Raw genomic sequence first — 13,554 nt, 5'->3', positions numbered from 1 at the left:
TTTAAGGCCAAATAGGACTTTTGTTGGCTTGTTTATTTTTCTGCACAGTCTGCTGTCTGGCATTTTTCACACCGCCTTCTGGCCTCGTGCATTTTTGGATAGCTGCTCCCATCTGATGGCTCTTCCCACTCTTGTGTTTCCTGATTTTCCCAATGGGTCTTGAATGTCAATCCGTGGGCTAAGTTCTCATTCATACAAAATGTGTAGCAGATGATATTGGTGTTGTGTACCACGACATTTATTAAATTCCTGCATCCATTAATTTGAAATGACTCCCTGCACTGGTGCCATCTGTCTTAGAGTAAAAGGATGGAGGACAAGAAACCCTTAAGCTCCCCTAGGAAGTCAATTCTCACGGTGACTATCACAGTGGTGCATGAATTTGACCCTGCAAGTCCTTCATAATTTCCACTCCATAAAATGTCCCTTATGCAAAACCAAGGAAAAAAAGTCAGACTTTGTGAATACAGAAGAGACAACGACTTATGGTTCTAATTTCTCTCATCCACTATAAATTATTTACTAAATGCCCACGGTGCTCCAGGCACTGTTCCAGGGGTTGGGGATTCAATGGTTTTAAACAAAAAGACAAATAAGTATTCAAGTTATGATGAAAGGACCCAGACACTTTGAATGAGTAAAATGGTGCACTCTTGTGATCTACCTAATTTAGTGCTCTTTTCTACATAGCTTTCTTTGTATTAAAATCATGGCTCTAAAGTACAGCATAGGAAGTGCAGTCAGTAATATTGCAATAACTATGTATGGTGCCAGATGGGTACTGGGAATATCAAGGAGAACACTTCGTGAAGGATATGATGGTCTAACTACTATTCTGTACACCTGAAACCAATACAAAATAATACTGAATGTAAACTGTAATTGAAATTTTTTAAATTTTGTATTTTTAGATATATTTTTATTGATTTCAGAGAGGAAGGGAGAGGGAAAGAGAAATAGAAATATCAATGATGAGAGGGAATCATTGATCAGCTGCCTCCTGCCTGCCCCCTACTGGGGGTTGAGCCTGCAACCCAAGCTCGTGGCCTTGACCGGAATCGAACCTGGGACCCTTCAGTCTGCAGGCCAACACTCTGTCCACTGAGCCAAACCAGCTAGGGCAAACTACTTTTAAACATAAAATAAATAAAATCATGGCTCTAAGTGAAATACAATTGTTACCATCAAAAAACATAAAACCAATTATGAAAAACACTTACTGCCAATAAATATTTGTTTATGAATGAATGAATAGCTACCAGCTCTGCTGTCAATTTTGCAACTCTAAAGTTAATTAATCCCTTGAGTTTGTTTGCTTGTTGGTAAAATGGAAATACAATTCCTACTTTATTAAATTGTTGCATTAAAGGAGATAATCCATATGAAGGCCTGGCTCATGGAGATTGCTCAGTAATGACTACCTCTCTTTAAATCAAATGTCACCCAATAATATCAAGGAAATCACATTTAACTTAGTCCAAATATTTTTATTTGGCTACATTTAACTTTTAGGGAAATCGACTCTTTAAAAAAAAAAAGTCCAAATTAAACAGAATTGGACAGTTTCCCAATTTCCATACCGTTAACACCACACCTCCCCATGCACCTACTCCCTCCATCACCAAGGGTGGAAGACAGGGCTTAGTTTTATTAAGGAGCCCAGCGAGTTCCTTACATCTTCCTTACTTCAAGGCACTGATTTGCTCTCATTTAAAGTAATGGGTGAGCTGGCACAGGAGTGCGGATGGTGGCTGAGCTGAGGTAGTACAGATGGGAACATCTCTCACCTAGGCCAGCACCTAAGTTTCAAAGAAAACATTAATGCCTTGCCCAGAACTAGAGACCCAAAGCCAAGTTCAAATTCTCTAGTTTACATTTAGTCTTTACTTCGGGTGGGTCTAGATCCTAAACAAAACAAAACTAAACTAAACAACCAACCAAAAAGCTCTGTCTCCTTTGAGGACTGTATTTAACAGCATAAAGATGCTTGGTTCAGTTCTCCAATATTACTTACAAAGCAGATAGTATGTCACACTCTCTGAATGTATTTGTATTAATTTTGATCTAAGCATTTCTACATAATTGAAATTACACACTTTCAAGTTATGAAATAATTAGGTGATGATAGGGAACAAGAGAGAGAGATGGAATATAAACGTTCACCAATAAGCTTAGACTCATGGTGTAAATTTAAGTATTAGTCACTGTTAATTGTCCCAAAACATACTATAAGGGAAAATAATACTAAGAAGGTATTAAATGTTATGGTGACAGTGGCCCTGAAGAATGCTGCTTTCATTTTGCTGTGTTTAATCCAAATGATAAAAGAATTTATTAAAATTACCCTCCAGGTAGCAGTAGCTTTGAAAGATAATTCAAGTCAGTTCTTACACAAAAGTTCCTTAGAGAAAAATGGATCCTACAAAGTGTCAGGAAGAAACACCCGCACTGCCCTCATATTGGGAGAAGAAGATTAGCTCACTTCCATGGAAACCTGTGAAAACCTTCTTGCAAAGGTTATTCCACCAACCTGAAGGTCAGTGATCCAGAGATGGTTTGAGGTTTGGCACTATTAACATTTTCACTAATAGTGCTTGTATGTGATTTGTGAGCAGCAAGGTTAAGAATGCAATAAAGATTCTAGACTGCTGTCTCATTTAAACATATTCGGTTGGAATTAATTTATAATAATGAGATATTTTAAATTGAAGAGAGCCCTGTTGGAAGAGTGTGCGCTGTAATGAGATCATCCTGGATTTGGACTTAAGAATCTGGGTTCAGACACAGCCACTTGCCAACTATAAAGCCTTGTTCTTTATAATCATGAGATAATTGATTATAAAACTTATTTTCTAGTTTTAATTATTTTTTAATGGCTTCCTGCTCTCCCAATCTGGCACTTTGCAGTCACTGTAGTTCACTTCAAAATGCAAATATTACCATAAGCAAATAACCAGCTTCCCTGCAGTCATTTTTAAGCTCATTTTTTATTTCTAGATGCATCTTATGAATTACTTCACTTCATATATACACATCATCTAAGTTATTCTTGTTCAATATTTATTTGGACAAATTGCATACACTAGTTGATTTTATCAAACTACCATAATGATGGAGCCAGGTAGCCTACAAGGAAATACTCTTCAGGCTGTTACACACACACAATTTATGCAAGAAAACGTTCATAACTTCCTGATTGCATCACCGTTTTTAATTTCCTTACATAAAAATTATTTTTAGAAACATAAAAAAATTGGTTTTCAAATAAAAAACATCTGGCTTTAAGTTGTGTACAAATACACTCAAATCATTTAAATTCAACTTTTTTTAAAGCAGGTTATCCTATTCATTATAGGATTCCTAAAATTCATAGCTTTGTTTTTATTTGTTATTAAAAAAACTTTCTTTAGAATAAACTACATTGTATCTAAAGACACAGAACTATTTTCAAGAAACATCCATCTGATCGATTTAATAGATGAAGAGGCTCTCTTAAAATAGTCATCCCTCAAGTTATTTTAGGAAAACTAATGAGACAGTAGAAGCTTAAAATGTTGATGACATAGCTTCAAAAATTCTAAAGCCTTCATGGATTATATTTTGCTATTATATTGAAATATATATATAAATCTTTTGATAAAATAACAAAACTAAGACATATTTCCCAGTATGCTATAAACAAACATCCTTAAGAAACAAAATGTGAACATTCTTGTCCATATTAAAAATGGAACATTTCTCTGGATGCTATTAATAATTTAACTTAGAATAGAATCATAAATATTGATGAACGGAAGATCACTTGCTTTATCGTCATGCTCAGAAAAATCTTGGACTATACTCTTCAGAAAGATGAACTGCTGGCCAATTTCCAGGCATCTCTAGGCACGTCTATACCAGAAGCTCTGAGGAAGAAGAAAAGGCTTGGATGGCCTCTTCCCTGATCCCCAGGGCAGGGCTGGTTGCCCTCCTCTGGTAGTGCCTGTACCATAACACAGCATGTGCCATAATCATCTCTTTATAAGTCAGTTGCCCACACAAAAGCTCCAAGCCATTGCAGTGATCCCCACTTTTTATTTGAGGAAACAAGGTCAGAAAGGTTAAGTAACGGGCTTAAAGTTTCAAAAGTAGTAAGTGATGACGCTCGAAATCAATTATGAGCTATTGGATTATACTCAAACCCTCCATTATATTACGCTTCTGCCCAGCATCTAGCCGAAGCAGGGGTTCAAAAGATGTCTGTTAATTGATTAAATGTATTCGTGTGACCGATTCTGTAATGCCATGCTGGTGCTGGAGAGAACTGTGACCCCCTTATCCCTCCAAACCCTCTTTGACCACAGCGTCATGGGGTTTCCAGTCCAGTGAAGGAAGTAGTGAACGTGCAATTACGTTGTGGAGAGGTCGTCTCTAGATGAAGAGTAAGAAATAGGATTTAGCCACTTTGAAAAGACAAAGTAAGAGAGGAAATGAGGACGTGGGGGAAAGAGAGATGTTTGAGGCAGAGGAAACAGCATCTGTAACATGAAAACAAGGCAAGAGAGAGAATGTCTTGCTACATGGCCCAAGTTCAGCAGGACAATAGCTCAGAGCGGGGAGAAGGGAGTCGCAAGTGATACGATAAAGATGCAGAGACAGGCAAGAAGTCTCCACAGCAGTGATTATAGTCAACAATATCTTACCTTATAATAGACAAATATGCAAATTGACCGCACCTTCGCTATGCCCAAGCCACGCCCACCAACCAAGCCCACCAGGAAACCGTTGCAGGGACGTTGGGGTGTGGCGGAGCCCAAGGCCGGGAAAGCCGCCTGAGGCTTTCCCGGCCTTGGGCACCAGCGGGGAGCCTGCACGGATCACAGGAAACCACTTCGGGTCGGCTCCTGCGATCCTTAGCAGGGATGTTGGGTGCGGCTGAGCCCAAGGCCACTGCCCGGGGCCAAGCCCCGACCCTGAAAGAAGGCAGAAGGCAGTGGCCACAGCCAAGGCCTGGGTCCCCGGTGCCGGCAGAAAACTGGTGCAGGCAGCCAGGTGAATGAAGGTCTATTGCACGAATCTTCGTGCAAACGGGCTACTAGTTGGACTATAAACGTCTAAGTTGTGAGGAGACTAGATCTTAAATGTTTTCACCACAAAAAAGAAATGACAATTATATGACATGACAGAGGTGCTAGCTAAACCTAGGGTGGTAATCCTATTGCTATAGATAAATCTGTCAAACCAGCCCATTGTAACCCTTAAACTTATAGAATGTTATTATGTCTATTATATCTCAAATTTTAAAAAGATAGAGAACATGCTGAGAAGTTTGGGGACAAGGATTATGTAATTGCAAGGTGTCACTATAATTACAAAATGTATTTAATGTCTAAAATTTCCCTCACCACCAAACAAATGCTTTTAAAATGCACAGTCCCTATGTTAACCACACATCTGTTTTTTGTTGGTGGTGGTTTTTTTAAAACATGAAAGTAAGTTGACATTCTTCTGTTTCTTCCTTAACTTTTCTATAATGTGCTTCACCCTTTCACACAAAACCTCTGCTGCTGAATGCATTTGTAAAGCCTAGCTTTCAGACTGGCTGGGGCCCGAATGCCCTCTAAAATCTCCTCAACCTGTTCCACATGTAGACAGATGCTGTTCCACTGGAAAAGTTGTCCCTTAGGTATAGATTCAAAAACATATTAGCTCAGCCAGTGGTACCAAAAGTTATGAGTGATTCAAAAAAAAAAATTTATTCCCTTGTGGACAGAAAGTGCTTTCATAAAAAGATAGTTTTATTCTCATGAAGGAATGTAAAGGCACCCAGGCCCACACTCTTCCTCACCACTGCTCTTATACCCACTCCTGGCAAAGAAGGTTTTCACTTCGAGTCATCGGCAACAGGTGTAGTGTTTCATCCAGCAGAACCAGAATCCACTAAACGATTTAACATATACTGTAAACAGAGCACTCTCTTCACTCCGAATACAAGTATTGCATTAACCATTTGATCAAATGAACAAAATGTGTTTGCCATGTAGCCTAGGCCCTTACAGGTATCTACATATTCAACGAGAAAAGCACTGCATACTCTCTGGAGGTTTGCATTGCATATTCTAAAGAATTAGAATTCAAGTGGCCATACCCCTCCTTCCCCCCCCCCCCCCCAAAAAAAAAAAAAAAAAAAGAGAGAGAAGAAAGCTGGCTTTCATCTTGGTTCAATGAAGAATAAGGAGGGGGTGATATGTTCATTGGTCAATGCTATTCTTGGCCAATGATTGGGCAATCTATATGGCACTGATTTACCAACTGTGTAGAATGTCAAGTGTACTCTACCAGATGGTTGACTGTGAGCACCACAGAACGAGATAAACTAAGTAAAACAAGGGATCAAGGGAAGATGAAAAGGGAGAAAGTGGAAATGAGGTAAAAGCAGGGAAGAGGGGAAGGAGGGAAAAGAGGGGGAGAAGAAGAATGAAGGGGAAAAGTTGACCAAAAAATGACCACTTTTTTAAAAATAAGCAAGTACTCATAGCACCTCTTTTATGCTACTAAGACAAACTCTTTTTTCAATAATGCCTTTTTGTTTTAATACTTTCTTTCCACAGAGGAGGAAAAAGGGGGAAATATTCCACAGAAAGGGGACCCCAACACACACACAGTGTGTGCACATGCACACACAAAAGGCATAGTGGCACCATAAAAGAAAAGAAAATTAATTTGGAGCAAGATTTTCCCATTCTCCAAACTAATCTAGGTTCTCAGCTAGGACTTTAAAATATCTTCTAATAAATTATTCTACTTTCCATTTTGGGAAAGGAACAAATGCAAAGACAAATACAGTCCCCTCTCCTTTATCTTTTGTTTCCATTTTTTTAATTGCTGCAAACTTATAAAACCTCTGTCTCCTAAATTAAGTATAACTGAGATTCTATTTCAGCACCTCTGGGATGACAACATTCCAAATGTGTAATAAAAATAAATCTCCATTAATAGCTGGGTCTTTGGCACCTGAGAGAGTTACTGGTCTCTTTCGTTTACTCACCCAGCATGGTGTGATTTCTACTTTGGGCACAGCTGTGAATAGGACCATTAATAATCAGGCTGCATTAGAAAGAGATCAGTTCATAGCTCTGGGTCTCAATGATTATTATTTTTTGGTCCTTTATAAACTGAAGTTATTCTTCTGAGTGAATTGTTCATACAGTTCAAGATTGGTCCATTCAAATCACTGATTTGTAAAATTAATTCATTAGAAAGCCTTTGATGGTTGACAGACAAAAGTACTTCAGAAAGAGGGGCAACTGGGAGACAATCCTGAGAGTATATATATCCCATTAATACTGAGTCTGCAATGAAATTTTACAGAACTCAGTAATATGAAGGTTACTGGATGAGCATAAAGTCAAAATAAACTATAGTATAAAACAATTCAACAAAGACTGGCCCATCCACATGCACTGCAGGATTCCACAGCCTCTTAGAAAAGCAGTGATATATTGCCATTGTCAATATTTTCCTTATCAAGTTATCATGTGTACATTGAAAAACTCCGAGCCTGCCGAAACTGGTTTGGCTCAGTGGATAGAGCGTCGGCCTGCGGACTGAAAGGTCCCAGGTTCGATTCGTGTCAAGGGCATGTACCTTGGTTGCAGGCACATCCCCAGTGGGGGGTGTGCAGGAGGCAGCTGATCAATGTTTCTCTCTCATCGATGTTTCTGACTATCCCCCTCCCTTCCTCTCTGTAAAAAATCAATAAGATATATTTTTTTTAAAAGAAAAGAAAAGAAAAACTCAGAGCCAAAAATAATCACCAAATTAAGTCCACCATTTACTTATAGTATCTCATACAAATGGGGTCAATTCCCTGAAACTGACCGTGGCTAGAAGAGTGCTTAGAAGAGTCTAACCATCCTCACTCACATTACTTTCTTGTATTCAGTTTCATAGGCTGGCAGCTCTCTCTGCACTTCTCACATTAACCACTTCAGAACCACCAACCTTTCCACAATGAGCTTGCTCAAGCGCTCAGGAGCTTAGCTGCTCTAGGCGTATTTGTGACAAAATAAATATAAGAAGGGAAGTTGCTGCTTTGTGATTTCACCAATTGAAGGTAAAGACTCGAGATCATCCATAAACAAATCTATCCCCATGTCTCCTCCAGAAACCTTTTCCAACCCTCTAATCAGAAGTAATGTTTTCTCCTCCATGCACTCGCAGCCCTCTGCAATTATTACTGACTGTACATTATTTTCTCTTGTGTCTCCTTCCACCTCATCTGAAAGCTTTCTGCGTTTCAGGAGCCACACACAGGGGAAGCATCACAGCTTGTTACAAAGGCTCTCAAAGTGTAGTCCCTGGACCAGCAGCATCAATGTCCCTGGAAGCGTGTTAGAAACACAAATTTTCCGGCCCCACATTAGAGCTGTTAAATCGGAAACTCTGTGGGTGGGCCCAGCAACTTCATGTTTCAGTAAGTCCTCCGGGTGGATTCTGATGCAGGCTCAAGTTTGAGAACCTCTGATATATTTGAGCAGTACGGGTTTTGGCTAAGGTTTTTTAATTCCTGCTGTACTCCTGATAACTTTCAGCAAGTCATCTGACATTTCTGAGTTGCCTCTCCTCATCTATGAAATGGAGAGATTATTAAACAAAGCCTGATATATAGTAAGTTCTCAATAAATACTACCATCTTTATATGTTGTATCTTCAACCCCTGGTCTAGTCAACTCTCTGAAAATAGTCTGCCCTCCATACTGATACTTAATTGAACCAAATGAACTGAATGGAATGAGAAAAGTAGACACAACCACTGGGAACCAAACCTGAAAGTGTTTGCAATATAGATATAGATAGTGGGTAAGGAGTAAATTCAGATAAAGCACCAAAAGGAAATACACTTTGTTAGAGAAAAATATCCCATCAATTTTTCAAATTCTGCCATACTCACTGGGAATGCATTATGGTTGGTATTATAACTTTAATGAATGCTACTGCTTCATCTAAAATCCTCTCTTCATCCACACTGTCTAAGATTCAGGCCAATCAGGCACCACTTCTTCCACAGGGACCTCTTCGTATCATATTAATGGCTCCTCTTCCATTCTTTAATCTCAAACTTCACTTTGCATTTCCCTTAAATTACTTGCCATATTCTGTCTCCATTATCATATACATGCATCTTATCCCTCCCTACTATATTGAAAGCTCCTTCAAAATAGGGTATGTCTCTTAATAGTTACACAGCAGATATTTATTACTTTGGATAGTTATCATTTGCATAATAGATGCAATTGGTATCTTTTCACTTTTTAAAAAATATATTTTTTCTTGATTTCAGAGAGGAATGGAGAGAAAGAGATAGAAACATCAATGATGAGAGAAAATCATTGATCGGCTGCCTCCTCAAGCCCACAACCCCAGCATGTGCCCTTTATTAGAATCAAACCGGGGACCCTTCAGTCCGCAGGCCAACGCTCTATCCACTGAGCCAAACCAGCTAGGATGACATCTTTTTATTTTTTACCTGAAAATACAGGATATTTATCATTCTCACATGTGAAAAGAAAAAAATGGCAACTATTTATATTCCAATATAGGAAACACCCTCAGTAATCATTATTTTAAAAATACATCTCTATATGGTTTATGGACATGATAATGTGGGAGAACAGTTTATCAGGAGGGTTTATTTTTAGGCACATCAAATTAGCATGCTCACATAAAGGTGTCTATCTAGGATATTAAATTTGTATAACATAAGCAAGCTCAAAAGTACAACCCTTTAATTCCTAGTGTCAAAGCCTAGAATTATGAATTAATTGGCTATACTAGGCAGTGATCTGAAATGGAACCTCTTAGTCACTGATTAGTTAAAATAACTGACGCCTGCAAAACTTATTATTAATACCTCAGTGTATGTCACCAGGTATTTTTTCTGGAACAGAACTGTACCTTTAAATATGGCTAATGCCAGATGGTCTCCTCAATAAAAAAGAGCAGAAGCAACATATTAATGCTACTCAACAAGCCAGTCTGCAGACTCTCAACCAATGAAATTAGTCTCCAGTTGCTAAGCATTCTGTCACCATAGCAACACCTACTTCAGAAAAAATTATTGGATTTTCAAGTGAAATGAGCCACACATCTTCAAACTCCAGTGTCCTCCAAGGTATGATGATCAGATACTTTCGCTAAAGTAGCCGAGATCTTTTCACTCGCCTCAAAACAGGTCTACCTATGAAAAGCTATTTGCCCTTCCATTTAAAAATACTTATGTATACTCAGTTTCTAACTTTCTTGATTTCCAAGATACACATGCTCCATTTAAAGTGAGTATATATGTGCATGTTCATGCCTTTATAGGCTAATGATCCCAAATATAATGACAAAGAATGGCTTCAAAAATTCTTACTGTTTACTTTAAAAAACATTTCCCAAGAGTCTTGTTCTATTTTCTACATGTGAAGTAACACGTCCTATCTTTGAAGTACATAGACTATGCAACATTTATGACTTCAAGTTTTATCCTGAGCTGTCTATGTCGCTTCTAAGCTGAGTATATAACTTAACAGAATGCAAGAAACAAGATGAAATGAAACTTGGCCCACACTCTTTCCTTTTATTCTAATCCAAATAAGAAAACTTGGAAAACAACCCTAATAAGTCACTTTTTATTAGTCTGGCAAAGAAATGGCCGCTAATAAAACTACCCAATCAAATCAATACCAGTATTATTCACTGACCCCTGGCACACTTAGAGCTCTCCCCCGCCCCCTTCTTCCTGATTTCGCCCATGATTGGGCTCTGGACTCCCACCCTCATTAACACCCACAGGTTATGACTATGCATAAATCAAACGGAGAATTGGAGCAATTATCTGAACAATTCAGACCAAGTACTTTCACCTGAAATAACATGATAATCAAAGGAAAGTTACTTTACCCTGAATTAACTGTAAAATTATCTCAAGTGTTTTCATTGTATGATTAGCAAGGAGAGAGGATGTCTAAGAACATGGCAGCAGCTCCCACTGTTTCCTGCTCATGAGAACACACCCTCTCACATCAGCCTGAAGATTTTAGCTTTTTTTTTTTTTGGCTTACCAATATCCTGACTAAAAATTACCAACAGACATCTTAATACTTGGTAGAGTTTTTCAAATGGGAAAAAAAAAATGACCACATATATTTCATAGAAATTCTTATAATAATGCATACCAGTATTTTATGTATTAATAATTTAAGAAGGTGCTTTATTCCAGGTGTAGTTCCTATCCATAGTTAATCTTTTTTATGTATAGTTTCTATAGCTAGTTAATCTTTTTTATATATTATTAGATATGCAATATAATAGAATACCACAATAAGGTGTTTTGTAAAACATTCACAAATATGGAGATAAAGTTCTTTTAAAAAACTATGTGCTGATTGTTGGTTTAGAAACATTCTCAACAAATATGTAACCCTCTTTAGCACAAATAATTTTTTTCACATTAAAATTTAATGTAGACACATGAAAAAGTCAACACAAGGACTGTTTTTTTAAAAGGAAACCTTACCCAGTTTCAGTTATTTATATTCTGCACCCCTAACCTCCAACAACACATGATTCATCCTGCATGGTTCACACAGCCCTTGAGCCAGCCTCGCAAACCACAACAGCCTCCAAAGCCCTCTCCCAGTGTTCATGTTCTCCTGGGACCAGGGTTTGAATTCAGAAAACACAGCTCAGGGACCTAAGGCTGGTTTTTCATGAGTTTATTTGATTCAAACTGACAACATATGCTGGGGAGCAAGATGCCAAGTGCTCTGGGATCTTAGACCTGACTGTAAATGGTCAGTGGGGTGGGAGATGTCTGGCTCACATTCCCAAAACATCGCCTTCATGTATTCTAGGAAGCACTGCAGTATAGTGCACAGCTGATCTTTGTTAACAAGTTCTCCTAATTGTATTGCCACTTACGTGCAACTGTACTTCCTTGGACAATTTCTCTCTTTGCCAGTGCTTACCTTTTTAAAAATATATATATATATTTTTTATTTATTTATTTCAGAGAGGAAGGGAGATGGAGAGATAGAAACATCAATGATGAGAGAGAATCATTGATGGGCTGCCTCTTGCATGCCCCCCACTGGGGATTGAGCCCACAACCCAGGCATGTGCCTGGACTGGGAATTGGAACCTCGACCTCCTGGTTCATAGGCCAATGCTCAACCAGTGAGCCACATCGGCCAGGGCACCAGTGCTTATCTTGAAACAAAATTAAGTACTTCATCCCACTTCCAAAGTAACCTACTCCACAACGATCCACAACGATCCACAACAATCCAGCTGCCGTCCCCATCCTCCCCATCCGACACTTCTCTTATCCCCAAAGTTTCTGTTATGCCACCAGCCATTAAGTCTTTCTCGCTTCTGACTCTCCACACAGCCTCTGAAAATGTTCCTCCTTTTTACTCAGCCCAGGCCTCAAAAGACTTCATCAGAGCAGTCTTCCAACAAAAGCTTGTTTCTTTCTAGAGAGTGGGTTCTACTGCCAAGAAAAATAATATTTCCTGTACATACTTAGAGTATGCTAAAGTAATTTATTTCCATCCTTTCCTGATTTTTTTGCCACCCAACACTCTGTCGCCACCCCAGGCCCTGTCCATCCACCTCCGGCACACCCATGTCCATTTATAACTTATGGTGTGGAGACTCAGCTCTAAGGAATTAGAAACAGACTGATAAATTTCATTCCTGTGACTCCCTCACAGACTCAGTCCATGTAAATAGTTCATGACCGTCAAGGGCCACATAAGAAATAGTTATATTTATTCCCCCATCGGTATACATTGCTATAAGAATCGTTTTAAAAAGAACACCTAACTGTATATCAGGAATTGGACCTCCTACGTTACACAACCTTGGACAGGGTGTTTAATCTCTCTCTGAAGCTCAATTTAATAAACTCATTTTTTTAAATATATGTTTATTGAGTTCAGAGAGGAAGGGAGAGAGAGAGAGAGAGAGAAACATCAATGATGAAAGAGAACCATCGCTTGGCTGCCTCCTGCACGCCCCCTCCTGGGGAATCAAGCCCACAACCCAGGCATGTGCCCTTGACCGGAATCAAATGGTGGGGCCTGACGCTCTATCCACTGAGCCAAACCAGCTAGAGCTAATCAACTCATTTTTAAATGAGTGCTTCTTCCAGCGAGGAAAGAAAAATCTATAATTCTAATGTTTCACAAGTCTATACAACACTAATGAAGATTGTGTTTAACATTAGGAGTAATTCAAAATAAATTTCCCCTAATCAAAAACCTATAATTGGAAAAATTAGTTAAATACTAAATATTTCTGCATAGTGAATTCCTCTCCCGAAAGCATCTGACAGTACATGATCAAGTGTTAGGCAGATGCAGCTGGAGGAATGTTCTGGAATGGCTGCCAACACCAGGAGAAAGGCAATTCTTCAGTAACTCAAACTACATATCTTTTGTGTTGTTATTGCATTGTTAAATGTAGTTTTTGATATGATCGTCAAAACAGACCACTGATGGAGCTATATTTAACTCTGGGAGATTG

General features: G+C 38.7%; 1 protein-coding gene across 1 annotated transcript in view; it reads right to left on the bottom strand.

Moving 5' to 3' along the window:
- CPE (carboxypeptidase E) overlaps positions 1-13,554 on the bottom strand; it is an 87,140-nt gene that overhangs the window by 58,386 nt on the left and 15,200 nt on the right. The gene's annotated exons all lie outside the window — the stretch shown is intronic.

This window comes from Eptesicus fuscus, chromosome 6 (genome assembly GCF_027574615.1).
Source record: "Eptesicus fuscus isolate TK198812 chromosome 6, DD_ASM_mEF_20220401, whole genome shotgun sequence".
In the NCBI taxonomy this organism is placed as follows: domain Eukaryota; kingdom Metazoa; phylum Chordata; class Mammalia; order Chiroptera; family Vespertilionidae; genus Eptesicus; species Eptesicus fuscus.
The sequence above is the reverse complement of the archived record's forward strand: the minus strand, read 5'-3'. Positions and strand labels throughout refer to the sequence as shown.